Here is a 17,708-nt window from a genome sequence, read left to right as displayed (position 1 = left end):
TCCCTCCTGCTCGAGTGGCGTCGGGTGGAGGAAGGAGGAACAAGATGGAGGAGGCTTCCTCCTTCCTCTGCCTTGGAGGCGCTGGATCGGGAGATGTAAAAGAAAACTTTCGTCGGCCCGCAGTGGGCTGGAGAGAGGCCGGGTCACGCTGGCCTTTAGCAGCCCTCGGAAGGGCTGGAAGAAGCAGGCTCGCGGAGTTAGCAGGGCAGGGCAAATCCCTCCTGCTCGAGTGGCGTCGGGTGGAGGAAGGAGGAACAAGATGGAGGAGGCTTCCTCCTTCCTCTGCCTTGGAGGCGCTGGATCGGGAGATGTAAAAGAAAACTTTCGTCGGCCCGCAGTGGGCTGGAGAGAGGCCGGGTCACGCTGGCCTTTAGCAGCCCTCGGAAGGGCTGGAAGAAGCAGGCTCGCGGAGTTAGCAGGGCAGGGCAAATCCCTCCTGCTCGAGTGGCGTCGGGTGGAGACATTTAAATACATCACCGGACGTATTGAGGTGGAAGAAGATATTTTCCTTCTCCAAGGACCCTCAGCCACAAGAGGGCATCCACTTAAACTCAGGGGCGGGAAATTTCATGGTGACACCAGAAAGTATTTCTTCACCGAAAGAGTGGTTGATCATTGGAACAAGCTTCCGATACAGGTAATCGAGGCCAACAGCGTGCCAGATTTTAAGGGTAAATGGGATGCCCATGTGGGATCCCTAAGAGGGTGGAGTTAAGGATGGGTCATTAGGAGCAGGATCTCCAGGAGAGCGGACTTAGGGGGGGTGGGTCTGTGAAGTGAGCAGACTTGATGGGCTATGGCCCTTATCTGCCATCATTTTTCTATGTTTCTATGAGCAATGGGCCGCAACATGGCAAATGAGGTTCAATATGAATAAGTGTAAGGTGATGCATGTCAGTAACAAAAATCTTATACACGAATACTGGATGTCCAGGGCGATACTTGGAGAGACCCCCCAGGAAAGAGACTTGGGAGTACTGGTCGACAGGTCGATGAAGCCGTCTATGCAATGTGTGGCAACAGCAGCAAAAAGGGTGAACAGAATGCTAGGAATGATTAAGAAAGGGATCACAAACAGATCGGAGAAGGTTATCATGCCTCTGTACTGGGCCATGGTACGCCCTCAACTGGAATACTGCGTCCAGCACTGGTCGCCGTACATGAATAAGGACATAGTACTACTCGAAAGGGTCCAGAGAAGAGCAACTAAAATGGTTAAGGAGCTGGAGGAGTTGCCGTACAACGAGAGATTAGAGAAACTGGGCCTCTTCTCCATTGAAAAGAGGAGACTGAGAGGGGACATGATCAAAACATTCAAGATACTGAAGGGAATAGACTTAGTAGATAAAGATAAGTTGTTCACCCTCTCCAAGGTAGGGAGAACGAGAGGGCACTCTCTAAAGTTAAAAGGGGATAGATTCAGTACAAATGTAAGGAAGTTCTTCTTCACCCAGAGAGTGGTAGAAAACTGGAACGCTCTTCTGGAGGCTGTTATAGGGGAAAACACCCTCCAGGGATTCAAGACAAAGTTAAACAAGTTCCTGCTGAACCTGAACGTACACAGGTAAGGTTAGACTCAATTAGGGCACTGGTCTTTGACCTAAGGGCTGCCATGGGAGTGGACTGCTGGGCATGATGGACCACTGGTCTGACCCAATAGCGGCAATTCTTTTGTTCTTATGTAAGGCTGTTATCAACTGTGAAACTGCTAAGCCCAGGTAGAGGTTCAGATTTACTGGTTGATTCAGATAAATTTGGCCTTTGTATAGGAAATACATGAGGTATGTCATGTGTATTATAAAGATCCACCAACTGGGCAAGGCCTTCACGGGATACAAGTGAATTGTTAAGTGCCTTTTAAATGCCAGTGGAAAGGAAACCAGGATTCTTTACTGTATCAAAAAGACTCTCTGAGTTTTATTAAACACGCACAAATCAAAATTGTTCATCTTTTCATAGTTTCATAGTTTATTTAATATGTGATTACTCGCCTATCCAGATTTCTAGATGAAAATACAATAAATAAAAAAGGGGAAATACAAAAATAGGACAAAGACAAATACAAATATACTACAAGAACAAAAATGACAGTTAACAGGAGGGCCTTATCTCATTTTATAAACCATCATAGCTCAAGGCACCACCATATATATATATATATATATATATATATATATATATATATGCAGTTCATAGCAGAAATCATGGCACTTTAATTCAAAACTTCTGCTTGTAAGCGTGCCTTTTAAAGGTGTCCCATGGCCCCAGGCCCATGGTCGGCTGACTGAGGCTAGATAGCAGCCTCTGACAGCTGTATTCCTACCCCAATCTGAGGGCAGGAATTTTCTCTCCCCAAAACTTATTTTTTAGTAACTAGTTTCTCTTCTCCTATTATAACACTCACAGCCATAGCTAGAAACAGCCTGTGTGGAAACGTGCCTTCCATCAAATCAGCTGACCCTGATACCCACCCATGTTTTCCTGTGTCATTTTACTTTCAGAAGCTTTTGGGGGCTTCTCTTCCTAGTACTATCAGGGCATATCCCTGGCTTACTAGGGAACTGTTAAAGACATTCACACAATTCCCCACCAGGTTTGCCTTCCCAGCACTGCTTCCATTCACACTTTCCTCTTTCAAATTTCAAATCAGGATCAAAACTTGAAACATAAATTAAGGCAAACTTTAACTTTCTTAATCTCGCTCTTCCATGCGTTCCTCCTGCAAAAAATACCATTGCTCAGGAGTGCAATCCATATCCCACTCTGTGTCATTGAGTAAAAAATAATTCTTTTGTTTTCATAAAAACTGCTTCCTCACTCTCAGGTTCCTCACTCCATACCTGTGGGTTACTGGGCTCTTAGGAACTGGCTTCTAATTCCCCCTCAGAGAAACATTCTTCTTCCCCATAAGGTTTAACTTTGAGAGCCAAATACCTGTCTTTCTGGTAGCTCTTTCCAGTTATTGGAAAAGAAGCCTTGCTTTGTGAGAAGTCCATCTGCTTGCCAAGAGGAGCTGCATAGTTTGGAGTTCTGAGCCATGATTGCTCCTCCCTACCCTGCACAGCTGAAGGGAATTTATTTACCTGCAGGGCTGGCACTTTTCCTCTAGGTGCCCGAGGCTTTCTCTTTCATTGATCTTCTGTTTGTCTGGAAGCCCTGCTGCTGAATCAGACTCAATCCTCCCCCTAGTTGTGGGAAAGGAATAATAGGGGAGAAAGTTAGTTTTTGGAGCCTTCCTCACCCGAACTCCAGGTTTCTGTGCCTTCAGGGCCAGTTCATCTTTCTCCAACTGCTTTAAAGTCCTGTCTCCCTCTTTAAGCATTGGCTTGCTTTCAACCTGCTCTGGTCTCAGGGCTAGATTTTTAGACGTGGTGGGTACCTGTCTGCTACATACCCCTCTACTCAAAACCCTATTATTTCTTTCCACAATTGGCTCTTTTGGTTCCATCTGCCCCAGGCATGACAAGACATCTGTGTTTTTATGCAGTGACCTTGGCCGGTGCACCACCATTAAACAAAATGGTTAGAGAGCAAAATACCACCTCGTTAACCTTGCATTACTATCTTTCATTGCAGCTAGCCAAGTTAAAGTGGCATGATCCATCATTAAAATGAATGCTTGTTCCTCCAGGTAGTATCTAAGGGTGTGGACGGCCCACTTAACGGCCAAACACTCTTCCTCCACTGTTGAGTAGGTCTTCTCTCTGGGAAGCAGCTTTCTACTGATATACATTATTGGGTTTTCAAGGCCTTTGTGTATTTGGGACAACAATGCCCCAAGGCCTTCTTGAGAATCATCTGTTTGCAGCAAGAAGGGTTGACCAAAGTCCACCCTTTTTAATACAGGATCCTGGCACAGTTTTTAAGTTGTTCAAACCCCTTATCCTCACGTGCGGACCAGGACAAATTGTTGTTGTTCTTCAACATGTCCATGAGGGGCGCTACCATGCCGGAAAAGTGTGGTATAAATCTTCTCTAATAGCCCACCAGACTCAGGAACCCCCTTAGCTGCTTCTTGTTAGTTGGCCGTGGATACTCCTTAATGCATCCAATTTTGTCTAGTAAAGGCCGTATATGCCCTTGCTGCACCTGGTGCCTCAAGTATTTGACTTGGGTTTGTCCAAACCCACATTTCTTTGGGTTTATTGTAAGTCCAGCCCTTCCCAAGGCCACAAGAACAGCTCTCATATCATCAATATATACAGTTGAGTAATCCTCGTGCTTTCCCAGGACTTTGTTGACTACTCTTTGGCAGGATACTGCGGCCCTATGAATGCTGAATGGCATCCAGTGGAACTGGAGCAAGCCCTGTTGGAACGCAGTCTTTGGCTGGGATCCCCTCTCCATTGGGATCAGCCAGTAGCCCTTGCAGGGATCTAATGTGGAGAGATAGCAAGCTCTTCCCAACTTGTCCAGCAGGTCCTCTATTCGGGTTATGGGCTAGGCATCAAGCTCTGATATTGAATTCACTGCCTGGAAGTCTTTATAAAACCTTGTTCCGCATTTCTCAAAAAGTGATGTGAGTGGCCAGGGACTTGGGTGGTAGAGGGGCACTCAACTTGCTCTGGTATTTTCAGTCGGTTCACCTTAGACTGATGTTGGATTGGGATATAGGGGAGTTTAAGAGCGGAATGCAACTGGAGCAGGCCTGGGGTGGGGGGGGGGTCTGGACCCATTTAAACATAGGCTCTGGATTTCAGGAACACTTCATCCCTGGACACAGGGTATTGATAATCCCTTTTTACTTCAGCTTCTCTTGCTTTGGAAACGAGTGAGGGACAGGTTGGGTAATGGCTCTGTGGTGTCCTCTCTCGCACTGATCCGATCTGAGCCCCAATTTGTAGCAGAGCGAGAGAATAGAGTTTTTTGTACATGGGCCCAATTGAGTTTGATTACCTTTCATAATTTGTTGGGTGAGGTAGGGGTACTACTTTTTGACCGCCTTCAAAAGAAGTATGGATTGTAATCAAGTTCATCAGTTCTTGAATGCTCAGGGTTGGGATTCCTGATCGCCAATTCAGGGGGAACTTCTGGAGAATTTGTGGTTACTATTGCAGAGGGTTCCTCGACCTATATCTGTTCTTTATAAATATTAGAGGGGACTGAAGGACTCACTGTATCTCAATTTCCTTACATGACACAATGGGAAGGGGATTTAGCGTGGACCCTCATCCCTAAAGACTGGGAGGTTATATGTGGGGAAGTATATAAGGCGTCCTCTTGTGCTCTTGTCCAAGAGAACACCTATAAGGTGCAGACACGTTGGTACTATACACCAGAGCGCTTACATAGAATGTTCTCCCAGGTCTCAAACAAATGCTGGAGATGTAATGCTTCAGTGGGCACCTTCCTGCAGATATGGAGGGACTGTCCAACCTTGAGTCCCTTTTGGAGGAGAGTGGTCCATACCTTAACTACTCTTTTAGGCAAACCCATGAGAGTTACCCCTCAATGTAGTCTGTTGGGTCTGTATATTATAGAGGAACATAAATGGCAAACCAAATGTCTTTGGATAGGTCTAGCAGCTGCTAAATGCTTAATTGCGAAATATTGGAAAAGCAGTTTAGCCCCAATACATGTTGAGTGGATAAATAGATTACTGTCCTTGGGGAGAATGGAAATCTCTGTGGTATTGTGAAATATTGGAAAAGCAGTTTAGCCCCGGTACATTTTGAGTGGATAAATAGAGTAGTGTCCTTGGGGAGAATGATAAGCGTCATCACTATTATGTGTCTCAAGTGAATACCTGGAAATTGTTGGAGGATAAATTGGATTCTCTCTAGATATTTTTGGCTGTTTTTCCTTTTTCGTGTTGGGGTAATGAGCATGGTGGTGGGGGTGGAAAGGGAGTGGGGTTTATAGCTAATTCTCTGTTGGGCTCTGCATGATATTTGTTGTGGTCAATGAGGATTTTATATGTCAGAGGAGGGGCGGGACCGCGGCAGAGGAAACAGCTCCAAAGACCTATGGCAACTTGCAAGATCATTAGCACCGCGATCTTCTCTTCGAGTCTGCAGGCTACTGATTTTAGGTAAATGGTGTGCAGGAGGCCAGGGGGCAAGCCGGACACCAAAAGGGAAGCCAGAGGCCAGAGGGGAAGCCGGACACCAGCTGGAGGCCAGGGGGGAAGCTGGACACCAACACTTCTCAACTGACCCTCCCCACTCACCCTCTAAAGCAGGTGCGGCAACGGCCGGCCAGCAAGAGGCAGCGCTGCCACTCCTGCTTTAGGGGGTGAGGGGGTGAGGGGGAGGGTCAGTTACCAAAATGGTAGACCCATTTTTTGTGTTTTAAATCGATTCAAATCGATTCACTCGAAGTGAATCTGTGAACTGATTCGAATCGTGAATCAGGCAGCACTAGTTTTAACAGGTTCACATGAAACATTTTTCCCTGTCCTTTACTATCCCTTACTCGATAGTCCACATTATTATGCTTCTCCACAATCTTTCCAGGTCCCCTCAATCTAGTTCTAAACTTATGGGGTGTATTAGGAATCAAAACCAGGACCTTTTCTCCTTTCAGCAAGCCCCTTTGCCTGGTTTTCTTATCATAATATGTATTTTGCTTTGCCCAATTCCTCTGGAGGTCCTGCTGACTCAGTTTGGTCATTTCCCTCAATCTCCCCCTCATTCCCTGTAAATAGGACAAATTTTCTGGTCCTTATCTCCCTGTGGCTCCCAATTCTCTTTTATCTTTTACAAATCATCTGACATAACCAGACGGTCCATTTATAAAGTAGAAGAGGTACTTCTGGGTAATTTAGCATTATAGACTCAATAGATTTGAAGTACTTCTTTGCTATCCACACTGGCTCTATTATTATTATTTCTGCAGTTCCGATTTACTTATAGAAGGTAAACCATCTTCACTTAGGCCGGCAACATTGCTTTAAGCCATAGGTAGGACAATGGCAGACACTTCCAGTGAGGTAACTGCTTCACCTACTGGTTTGGTACTTGAGCTGTTTGCCTTGCAGATATCCCCAAAGTTTCTCTGTGGTTTAATGGGCTTAGATTCATGCGGGGCTCTACACTGTACTCTCCAGCCAGTGGGATTACTGTTCTATTGAGATATGTTTGAGTCTCCTTGTACTTCTTGTCTTTTCCAGAGTTCTTTCTATTTGGCTTTCTCTCTTGTTTGTGCAATTGTGCATTCATTTGGGCAAAAGACCTCTTGCTGCCCAACTCGCCCTGCTCTCTGCTCCTCTTACCCTTACCCACATTACAATTTTAACCCGCGGGTTTAAAGCGGGTTAAAACCACGGGCTCGCAAAGAAGTTGAGAGGTTTAAAAAAAGTTTTTTTTTAAAAAGAGGCAGAAAAAACAAACAAATAAAATCTAGCCCCCCAAAAACGCAGCAAACGAACACGAACGCATGCACAGACCATCTACAGGGAACGCACACTAATGATCCGTGTCAGCGCATGGGGGTGTTCCTCCGATCGCCCCCATTAGAATATTATTGCTTGAAGAATCCATCGGACCTGCCCAGATCGGACATGGATTGATCACGATTGGGCAGGTTAGTGAATCTAGCCCTAAAAGCCTATAGAGCCGGGCCCCTTAGGCTTTCACCTATTCACCTTCCTTTTTCCATTCAAAAGCACTGTTCCCTCTAAGCTGAGCAGGTGTCCTCCAGCTGCATTGCTACCACTAGGGGGTGGAATATTTTCAGTCGCTAAGGACAGGTATTTTCCCTGGAGTCCTGCAGTACTTGCCTGTCCCTCACAATTGAAAAATGTGACAGTAAAACAGCACCCTCTATTGGTGAGACTGTGGGTGGAGGACTCCTGCTCAGCTTAGAGGGAACTGGGCACTCCCATTTTTTTCAGATATATATTTTTTCAGATATATTAGTGAAAGGAGGAAGATGAAAAATGAAATTGCTAAACTAAAAGATGCTGGGAACTGATATGTGGAGAGTGATGAGGAAAAAGCAAATGTGCTAAACAAATACTTCTGTTCTGTGTTTACAGAAGAAAATCCTGGAGAAGGATTGTCTGGCAAAGTTACACTAGAAAATGGAGTAGATTCTGCGCCGTTCACGGAGGAGAGTGTTTTTGAGCAACTTGAAAAACTGAAGGTGGACAAAGCGATGGTACCAGACGGGATCCATCCCAGGATACTAAGGGAGCTGAGAGAGGTTCTGGCGGTCCTATTAAAGACTTGTTCAACAAATCTCTGGAGACAGGAGTGGTTCTCTGGGATTGGTGGAGAGCAGATGTGGTCCATATTCACAAAAGTGGTCACAGGGATGAAGCGAGAAACTACAGGCCGGTGAGCCTCACTTCGGTTGTTGGAAAAATAATGGAAGTGTTGCTAAAAGAAAGGATAGTGTACTTCCTTGAATCTAATGGGTTACAGGATCCAACATGGCTTTACAAAAGGTAAATCGTGCCAAACGAACCTGATTGAATTTTTTGATTGGGTGACCAGAGAGCTGGATCGAGGACATATGCCAGATGTAATTTACTTAGATTTCAGCAAGGCCTTTGATACGGTTCCTCATAAGAGGCTGTTGAACAAACTTGAAGGGCTGAAGTTAGGACCCAAAGTGGTGAATTGGGTTAGAAACTGGCTGTCGGACAGACGCCAAAGGGTGGTGGTTAATGGAAGTCGCTCAGAGGAAGGAAAGGTGAGTAGTGGAGTCCCTCAGGGTTCGGTGCTGGGGCCGATCCTGTTCAATATGTTTGTGAGTGACATTGCTGAAGGGTTATAAGGAAAAGTGTGCCTTTTTGCTGATGATACCAGGATTTGTAACAGAGTAGACACCGAATAGGGAGTGGAAAATATGAAAAAGGATCTGCAAAAGTTAGAGGAATGGTCTAATGCCTGGCAACTAAAATTCAATGCAAAGAAATGCAGAGTAATGCATTTGGGGATTAATAATCAGAAGGAACCGTATATGCTGGAAGGTGAGAAGCTGATATGCACGGATGGGGAGAAGGACCTTGGGATGATAGTGTCTGAAGATCTAAAGGCAAAAAAACAGTGTGACAAGGTGGTGGCTGCTGCCAGAAGGATGCTGAGCTGTATAAAGAGAGGCATAGCCAGTAGAAGGAAGAAGGTGTTGATGTCGCTATATAGGTCATTGGTGAGGCCCCACTTGGAGTATTGTGTTCAGTTTTGGAGACCATATCTGGCGAAGGACATAAGAAGAAGCGGTCCAGAGGAGGGCGACGAAAATGATAGGAGACTTGTGCCAAAAGATGTATGAGGAGAAATTGGAAGCCCTGAATATGTATACCCTAGAGGAAAGGAGGGACAGGTGAGATATGATTCAGACATTCAAAGGGTATTAACGTAGAAAAAAATATTTTCCAGAGAAAGGAAAATGGTAAAACCAGAGGACATAATTTGAGGTTGAGGGGTGGTAGATTCAAGAGCAATGTTAGGAAATTCTACTTTACGGAGAGGGTGGTGGATGCCTGGAATGCGCTCCCGAGAGAGGTGGTGGAGAGGAAAACAGTGACTGAGTTCAAAGAAGCATGATATGAACACAGAGGATCTAGAATCACAAAATAATATTAAATATTGAACTAAGGACAGTACTGGGCAGTTTTACACAGTCTGTGTCTGTATATGGCCGTTTGGGGGAGGATGGGCTGGAGAGGGCTTCAATGGCTGGGAGAGTGTAGATGGGCTGGAGTAGGTCTTGACGGAGATTTTGGCAGTTGGAACCCAAGCACAGTACAGGGTAGAGGTTTGGATTCTTGCCCAGAAATAGCTAAGAAGAAAAAAATTTAAATTGAATCAGGTTGGGCAGACTGGATGGAACATTCGGGTCTTTATCTGCCGTCATCTACTAGGTTACTATGTTACTATATTACTCCACCATCTGGGCAACCTTCTTCATCCAATTTTCATAGTCATCTCCTCCAGGCACAGGAAGTGTACCTGCTAAAGTTTTTAACCTCTTATAGACAGTTTTTTCTCTTTGAGTCTTTTGATTATTTTCTAGCACCTTTCCTATTGCTAGAATAATAGAGGCAGTGTCATTAGAAATAGTTTCTCTGAGACTGAGCATTGGTTTAATGGCTGGGTTGGGCCCATGTGCCTAAGGCCTCGCCCACAGGAGGGGCCTAAGGCAACTGGGCCAATTCCAGTGGATAAGGTGCCTGGGCCTGGGCCAATCAGGCCCTAAAGCCCGCCATTCAGCGGATGGTGGGCCTGCCGGACAGACGGGCTTGGGACCTGTCCGTCCGTCCAACTTTTTTAAGGTACGGGGGTGTCGCGGGTGGGGTCATGGGGGGGGCATCGTGGGCCAGAAGGGCCAGGGATCCCTCCTGCCTGTATCTTAATGGCGGTAGGTGGTGGGGGTTTCACCAGGGCAGGAGTGCTTGGGCTCCCTCCTGCCCTGATCGAGTTGGGGGGGGTGTCACTGGGGCAGGAAGACCTGGGCTCCCTCCTGCCCCAATCGTATTGTGGGGTCGCCGGTGCAGGAGGGGTTGGGCTCCCTCCTGCCCGATCCGATAGGGGAGATGGATCGTGGCAGGAGAGATTGGCTATCTCTCCTGCCGTGATCAATGCTGGGGGTGGGGGTGGGGGGGTGGATTCTGTAACCAGTGTTCTTTTTGACAGACACCAGATACAGAATCCAGCTTTTAGGCGAAGGACTGGCCCCTCCTTCACCTAAAAGCTCTTGTGTTGGGCGTTTGGGGCTTAGGCTTTTTTTTTGTTGTTGATTATATGTTGTTAGTGTAGACGTAGTAGTGGTCTAGGCATTTAAACAGCTGAACATAGAGGCAGGCCATTATTTTTAAAAAACCTCCTTTTTTTTGAGAATGGACATTTTCCCTGCTTCTACTTTCAGCGTTTAGGGCCTAGGCCAAAAGGGGACTTATATGTTATTTTTTTATTATGCCCCTCGTAGGGCTCATTTTACAAAGGTGCGCTAGCAGTTTTAGCGCGTGCTTAATGCACGCTAAAATGCCCTGCGCGCTAGACGCTACCGCCTCCTTTTAAGCTGGTGGTAGTTTTTTGGCTAGCGCACATGCTAATCGTGTGCGTGCGCTAAAAACGCTAACACACCTTCGTAAAAGGAGCCCTTAGTATCTTTGTAGAAATCTCAATCGGCGGGAGGGGTAAATTTTCCAAATTTTTACAGGTATCATCAAGCCTTTATTTTGCGTCATGGTTTGTGTTGGATCCTTCCTGAACTCATGGAGAATCTGCTAGATTGGTTGATTCTGGAAAGTCTTCTTTTGTCCCCATTACTTCTTAGCCATTTTTTGAGTATCAAGCTTCCTAGTATATATAGACAATATGATTCTTCATTCCACCTGGACTACATTTAAATTTATAAATACCTTAACTCCTATTCCAGTACAACAATCTACTTATCAATCCCTATGGTTAAACTCCAAGATACAAATCGGCGAGTCTAACATCCTCTGGAAACATTGGTTGCAGGCAAGCATACGTACTCTAGAAGATGTAATTTCAAATGGGAAAACGATTTATTAAAATTACAACAATCATTTGGCATATGAAAGTCTCAAGGTTATAAATGGTTGCAGAAAGGTTTCCCTGACTGGCGCAACTTAAAAAATCAGTACAGCTTGCGGGGTCAATGTTTCCAGACAGATTTTTTTTTTGTTATATAGAATTTTTTGGACCCCAATTCGTTTACAAAATTTTTTGTTAGATAATTCAAAGTCTAATAGATGCTGGCACTGTCACCTTGAAATAGGGACATTGGATCATTTGTTATTTTATTGCCCCTTGATACTCAGTTTTTGGAAATCAATATGGGGGAAAATTAATATGGTACTCGGTGTCTCTATACCATTGTCCTATGACGTGGTCCTATTTGGGACATTGTTGAAATCTAAGAGTCCAATAGACACACATAAAAGTAGACTTCTGATTATGACCGGAGTGGCTATGCAATTGATAACCAGAAACTGGAAGAACTGGGATAGATTTAACTTTTCTTTTTTGGTGGGAAACACTCTGTTTGTATTACAGGTATGAAAGAATGAATGCAGAACAATAGGAAATAATAAAAAGTTTAAAGAAATATGGGGTCCATTAGAGGCTTTTGGTTTTTTTTTTAAAAAAAAGACTGATTAATTGATTTACCGTTAATTCCTAGATTATTTCTACACACATCAAGAGAGGGAGGGGGGAGGGAGGGGGGAAGTAAGGTACTTTGTTTAGTATTTGTTTGAATATAAGTGCTGTTATATATTTTATCTGAATGTATATTTTTGTTTGCACTTTGTATAAGTTCTGAAAATTAATAAAGATTTACAAAAAAAAGGACAAATAGAATTCCTCCTTTACCAGTATATTCAGGGTTCTGGGACAAGTTTCAAGTTTATTTAAGCTTGATATACTACTTTAATTACCAAAACGGTATATGCATAGAGGTAGCCTGCTGCTAAGAGAAATTTCTGCCAGCTCCCACAAAACTGTTAACCAGAGAGAGACAAACTGTTTCTCCCTACTCCCTTCCCCTTCTGACTCCAATTGCCTCTCTGTGCTGTTCTCTACGCTGTTTATCAGGCAGAAAAAACTTGACTACAGTGGTACCTCTGTTTACGAGTGCACCGGTTTGCGAGAGTTTTGCAAAACGAGCAAAACATTTGCAAAATTGGTGCCTTGGAAACCGAGCATGGCTCAATTTACGAGCGCCCCCCCGCAATCCGGCACCCTCCCCCCGCGATCCAGCACCCTCCCCCCGTGAACCGGCACCCCCCCGACGCGATCCTGCACCCCCCCGACTCGATTGGGCACCCCCCGCCGCAATCAGGCACCCCCCCCGCCGCTTCTTACAGTCATCTGGGCACCGGCACCGGCATGTCCTGTGCTTGGTGCCCAGATGACTGTAAGAAGCGGCGGGGGGGGGGGGTGCCCAATCTCGGTGGGGGTGTGTGTGCAATGCCGGTTCTCGTGGGGGGGTAACGTATCAAAGCGAGTTTCCATTATTTCCTATGGGGAAACTCGCTTTGATAAACGAGCATTTTGGATTACGAGCATTCTCCTGGAATGGATTATGCTCGTAATCCAAAGTACCACTGTATTTCAAAAAAGCCAATAGTATCTCTCTGTCCCTGGCAGTGGGAGGAGTCCACACAATGTGCATGATAGCTTCACATTGCCATGACATCAGAGGCCTTGCCTGCTGAATTTCTGCACTTAGGTTCAGGGAGCACAGGAATCTTCCTCCGTACAGCACTTTGAAAGATGCAATGAACAGGGGAATCTTCCTCTTCACATAAATTTGAACATTATAGTAGAATAGTAAATGATGGCAGATAAAAACCTGCATGGCTCCTGTGACAAACCAAGGTTTATCACAGGGAAATATAGTAAAACATACAAACTCCGGTGCAGAAGGGCTGACCAGGTCAGTGCCCAAGAGAGTAATTCAGCTGACTACCCTGTAAGCAGTGAGGAAGACATGGAGACAGAACAAGAAAGCTTTGCCTTACCTAAGTTAGTGTCTAAGCAAAAGCAGAAATCTCTGCTCTCTCATTACCCAGTACCTGGGAAGCAGAAGGAAGACAAGCAGTTTTCCCTGAGAGAAACGGTACAAGCAGAGGGAAGGAAGCCCTTCCCCCCCACTGAAGCTGAAAGGTCACTTTGGGAAGCCACAAAAAACTTAGAGACTTGAAGAAAGCAACAGGTTTATTAGCATACGTATGCGACTCCTGAGCTCCAAGCTGGCTTCAGAAGTCCCGAAAACAGGACATTACAGAGATATTTATACATTCTTCTGGCTATACAACTGAATTCTAGAAAAAACTTTTCACGTGTTACTTTTCTTAACAATCATTGGTGCTAAGCTCACACTAGCAGGTCACTTATCTAAGCCCTGCAGTCTTTCTGTTACATGTCGTTTATGTTGAGATAGCCATAAGAAGTTAGAATGTCCAAGCTGATACCCAGTACAGGCATGAGATAAGTTAGGTCTGCAGCTAAACATCATTCAGCATTTTATTAAAGAGAAAACTTAGTTCAACACTTAGGAAAACCAATCCCAGACTCCTTCAGTCCCCCCTTTCAGGCTAGTCGAATGAAGGAGGAAGGAGATGAGCCTGATAAAGTTCAAGAAGGAGGAAGGTCAGGATCAGTTGTAGGGACTGGTTGATACTTGGGAAGCGCAAGGGCCATAGCAGCAGTTGAACGATCAACAGGAGAGTCAACAGTTCGGTGGAGCAGCTTTATGGCTATGGGGACCACACAGGGCAGGCAGCAAAGGAGCAGAGAAGACAGGGCAGCAACCAGCAAGATTGTCTTCATTGTTGAACCAGAGGGCAACCAGGAGCCGAAGGTACCAGAGTGCCAATCTGAAGTAAGGCCACGCCAGATCTGGACAGGAACATGAGCCAGTTTGGTGATACGATCCTCAATTTCCTCAATCACTTTATCATCGTCAAGTTCAAGGCAGCAGTTGGAGAGGTTGAATTTGCCACAGGCACCACCTGTCTAGAGCTAGGCAGTTCTGATAGATAGCAGTGCGCATTTTAGCATTCACTCTGCCAATGGTACTCAAAGCTTGGGCGGTCTCATTAGTTATCAGTTCGAGTACAGCTTGTAGACGAAGGTTCAGCATATAGATTGGGGTCCAATAGCCTCAAGTGTCATCCTCGGCACATGTGGCAGGTCCGTAAACAGCAATGATCCATTCTACAGGACAGTCATCTCCCCATTCACCTATTGTAAGGGAATTAGTGGAAGTAGACCGCTTTTGGCGACCACTGTTGTCGAATACAGGGGCTCCCAGGTGTTCACCATCGGCCAGCGGTAACAGGAAGAAGCTGGGACGGATCATGCCAAGTACACATGTACCAATCCAGTTAGCAGGCAACCAAGAGTAGGCAAACAGATCACAGAGCTAATATCGACCATCAGGAACTGACCATCATTCATAGGAAGTTTTATTGAGCAGTGTCTGAAGGGCGCTGAAGACAGTGGGAAGCAACAATAGAGTTCGCCAGGCCCATCGTGAATGTCGTAGACCTGACGTAAAAGTGAGGGTCTGTGAAGTCAGATTTAACATATCCAGCTGCTTTGCCTCTCATGGCCACTGTTTTCCCATACCAATCCCTCCTCATACAAAACAATTGCTAACATTAAGAGTCTGACCTTTAGTTTCAGCAAACTGTATAAACAGATTTCTAGTGATTACAGGAATATCAGTATCTACTTTCATAATTTCATAAAACTGGGGAAATACCACAGAGTGATGGACAGGAGCACTTGAGCGGGATACAATACGGACATATACAACAGTAGCTGGGTCTCACCTTTAACCATCAATATACAATGCCATGCGGTCTCTGGCCTTCTGGACTTGGACATTGGCATTCCAGTTATATGGGTCAGTGATAGTGAAAACCATGGGATTGCAGTAGCCTGTAGTACACAAGGGGCCAAAGCTAGGACCTATAATAAGGGAGGCAGAGGGGTATTGGCTGGGTATTTATGAGGGTTCTTGTAGGTGGCCCACGAGACACATTCCCATAAAGGACAGGCTCCACCATTAGTGAAGGTTTCCTCATAGGGGCACTTCTTAAAGGCATCAGGTTATACAGACATATATACTTAGCACATTTGGTATAATAACGCTATCAATCTAGGGAGCCACACAAAACTGTATTAGGGGCAAAACCATGACCCTGTGCAACATCAAATAACACACATGTATCAAAATACAAAGACACTGGGCGAGTGGGGTCTACAATAAGAGTCTGGTTGATAAGTGGACCCTCAACATTATCAATGCAGATTTCCGCCCACTTTTAAACTTCATCACCAGTAGGTTGGAAACAGAAAATACCCTCTGATGTTTGACACTTTCTGTACTTAACTCCATCATGCAAACAAACATCAGGCAAAGGGGCTAGGGTCCCTTATTAAGTTCAATAGGAAATAACTACAGAAGAAAGAAACATAAGGCAGTGAGGGCAACACAAATATCAGATATTTAACACAATAGGTGCCTACAATGCTAACATAGGAAGCTCATTTTTCTTTCAGGCACAACTTAGAAAACTTCTAACAGTTATACACCAGACACTTGCTAAAGGCAGTGGTGAACCACAGGCAGTCAATTAAACTCAAACACTTGTGAAAAAGGTTATATTCAGAACACCTGCTAAATACAGTGGTAAATATTTAGAACTTTTGAGGTCTTAGAAAGTTTCAGCTGAAGATCCGTGTTGTAGTGGAATCAAGTTTCGTGTCCGGACACCTTGACAACTGTAAGAGAAGAAATTAGGACAGTAAAAGAACCTATCCATCTAGGTTTCAGGGAGTCTGACTTCCAAGTTTTAGCCATACCGTATTTCCAGGGACATATCCATGGACTTGTGTAGCTATCGGTAGTGGGTAAAATCTACAGACAGAACCTGCATTGGATATGTTCCAATGGGTTGGTGTCCAAGAGGTGGCAGTCATCTGGTTGGGGGATTCATTTTCATATCTGGTTCTCCAGAGTGTGCCAATTCATGGCATCTTTTGACAATCATGAGGGCCAGGTGTTGAGGAATGAATATGAGGGTACCCGCTGTGCTTGTGTTTGAGCGTTTGAAGTATCAGTGTGTTGGTCTGGATTGGCATTTGAATTGGCGCATATTTGTATCCACCCCCCTTTCAGGACAGACTGGCCCGAAAGAGTGCGGGCCCAAGTCTGTTCCTGAGAAGTGTACTGGGATGTAAGGGTGTCCAGAAAAGGAATGATTGTGTACAGAAGAGCCGAAGGAGGGGGCAGAGGCTGGCAGCTCGGGTTGTATGGTCGGCAAAGGCATTGCCTTGTGAGACGACATCAGTGACACGATGGTGGGCTCAACAGTGCATAACCGCAACATGGAAGGGCAATTTGACAGCCTCGAGGAGGTCATGAATGAGGGGAGCATGATGGATCAGGTGGCTGGAGGCTGTAACGAAACCTCGATGTTTCCAGATGGCCCTATGGGAATGCAAGGTAAGGAAAGCATATTTGGAGTAAGTGTATATGTTGCAAGACTGAGAAGCAGAGTGGCACAGGGAAGAAGGGAGGGTATATAGCTCAGCTTCTTGGGCGGAAGTGCCAGAGGGCAGAGGGCCCATGATTAAAGGGGAAGTGGCAGAGACTACTGCATAACCAGCGATACTGGCATCAGAAGGGATGACAGATGAACTGCCATCTGTGAAAAGAGTGAGATCAGGGTCCCGGAGTGGGATATCAGTGAGACTAGGACGGGAAGAATAAACTAAGTCAACGGTGTCAAGGCAGTTGTGCACGACCAACTGGGAGGAGATGGGAAGGAGAGTGGAGGGGTCAAGGAGAGAAGAGACAACAAGAGAGACCTGAGGGTTTTCACAAAGAAGGGCTTGGTATTTAAGGAGGCGCTCGTTCGTGAGCCTTTATGTTCTAGAAGAAAGGTCACACAGTGTGGAACAAAGAGGTCAATAAGCTGGCCGAAAGTGAGTTTGTTAGCGTGCTGTAAAAGATCTGAGACGGCAGCAATTGCACAAAGGCAGGGAGGCCACCCAGCAGCAACAGGATCCAATTATTGAGAGAGATAGGCAATGGGCCTATGCCAGGAACCAAGGAACTGGGTAAGGACTCCGGCTGCAATACCGGATTTTTCTGGAAAGGTTTGGAGGGGTTAGGAAGGCCAAGGGCAGGAGCCCGAGTCAGAAGTTTTTGGAGGCAGTAGATAGCCCGATCCTGGAGTTGGATCCAGAGAAAAGGGGCTGAATCCGCGCCTT

General features: G+C 45.5%; 1 protein-coding gene and 1 pseudogene across 5 annotated transcripts in view; one reads left to right on the top strand and one right to left on the bottom strand.

Annotated features, from left to right (window-relative positions):
* Positions 1 to 17,708, top strand: part of GNAO1 (G protein subunit alpha o1) — a 1,237,229-nt gene that overhangs the window by 167,133 nt on the left and 1,052,388 nt on the right. The gene's annotated exons all lie outside the window — the stretch shown is intronic.
* The window catches only part of LOC117359079, a 74,225-nt pseudogene that overhangs the window by 55,632 nt on the left and 885 nt on the right, over positions 1 to 17,708 (bottom strand).

The sequence above is a fragment of the Geotrypetes seraphini genome, chromosome 4 (assembly GCF_902459505.1).
Source record: "Geotrypetes seraphini chromosome 4, aGeoSer1.1, whole genome shotgun sequence".
NCBI classification, from domain to species: domain Eukaryota; kingdom Metazoa; phylum Chordata; class Amphibia; order Gymnophiona; family Dermophiidae; genus Geotrypetes; species Geotrypetes seraphini.
This window is presented reverse-complemented; position numbering and strand designations above follow the sequence as displayed.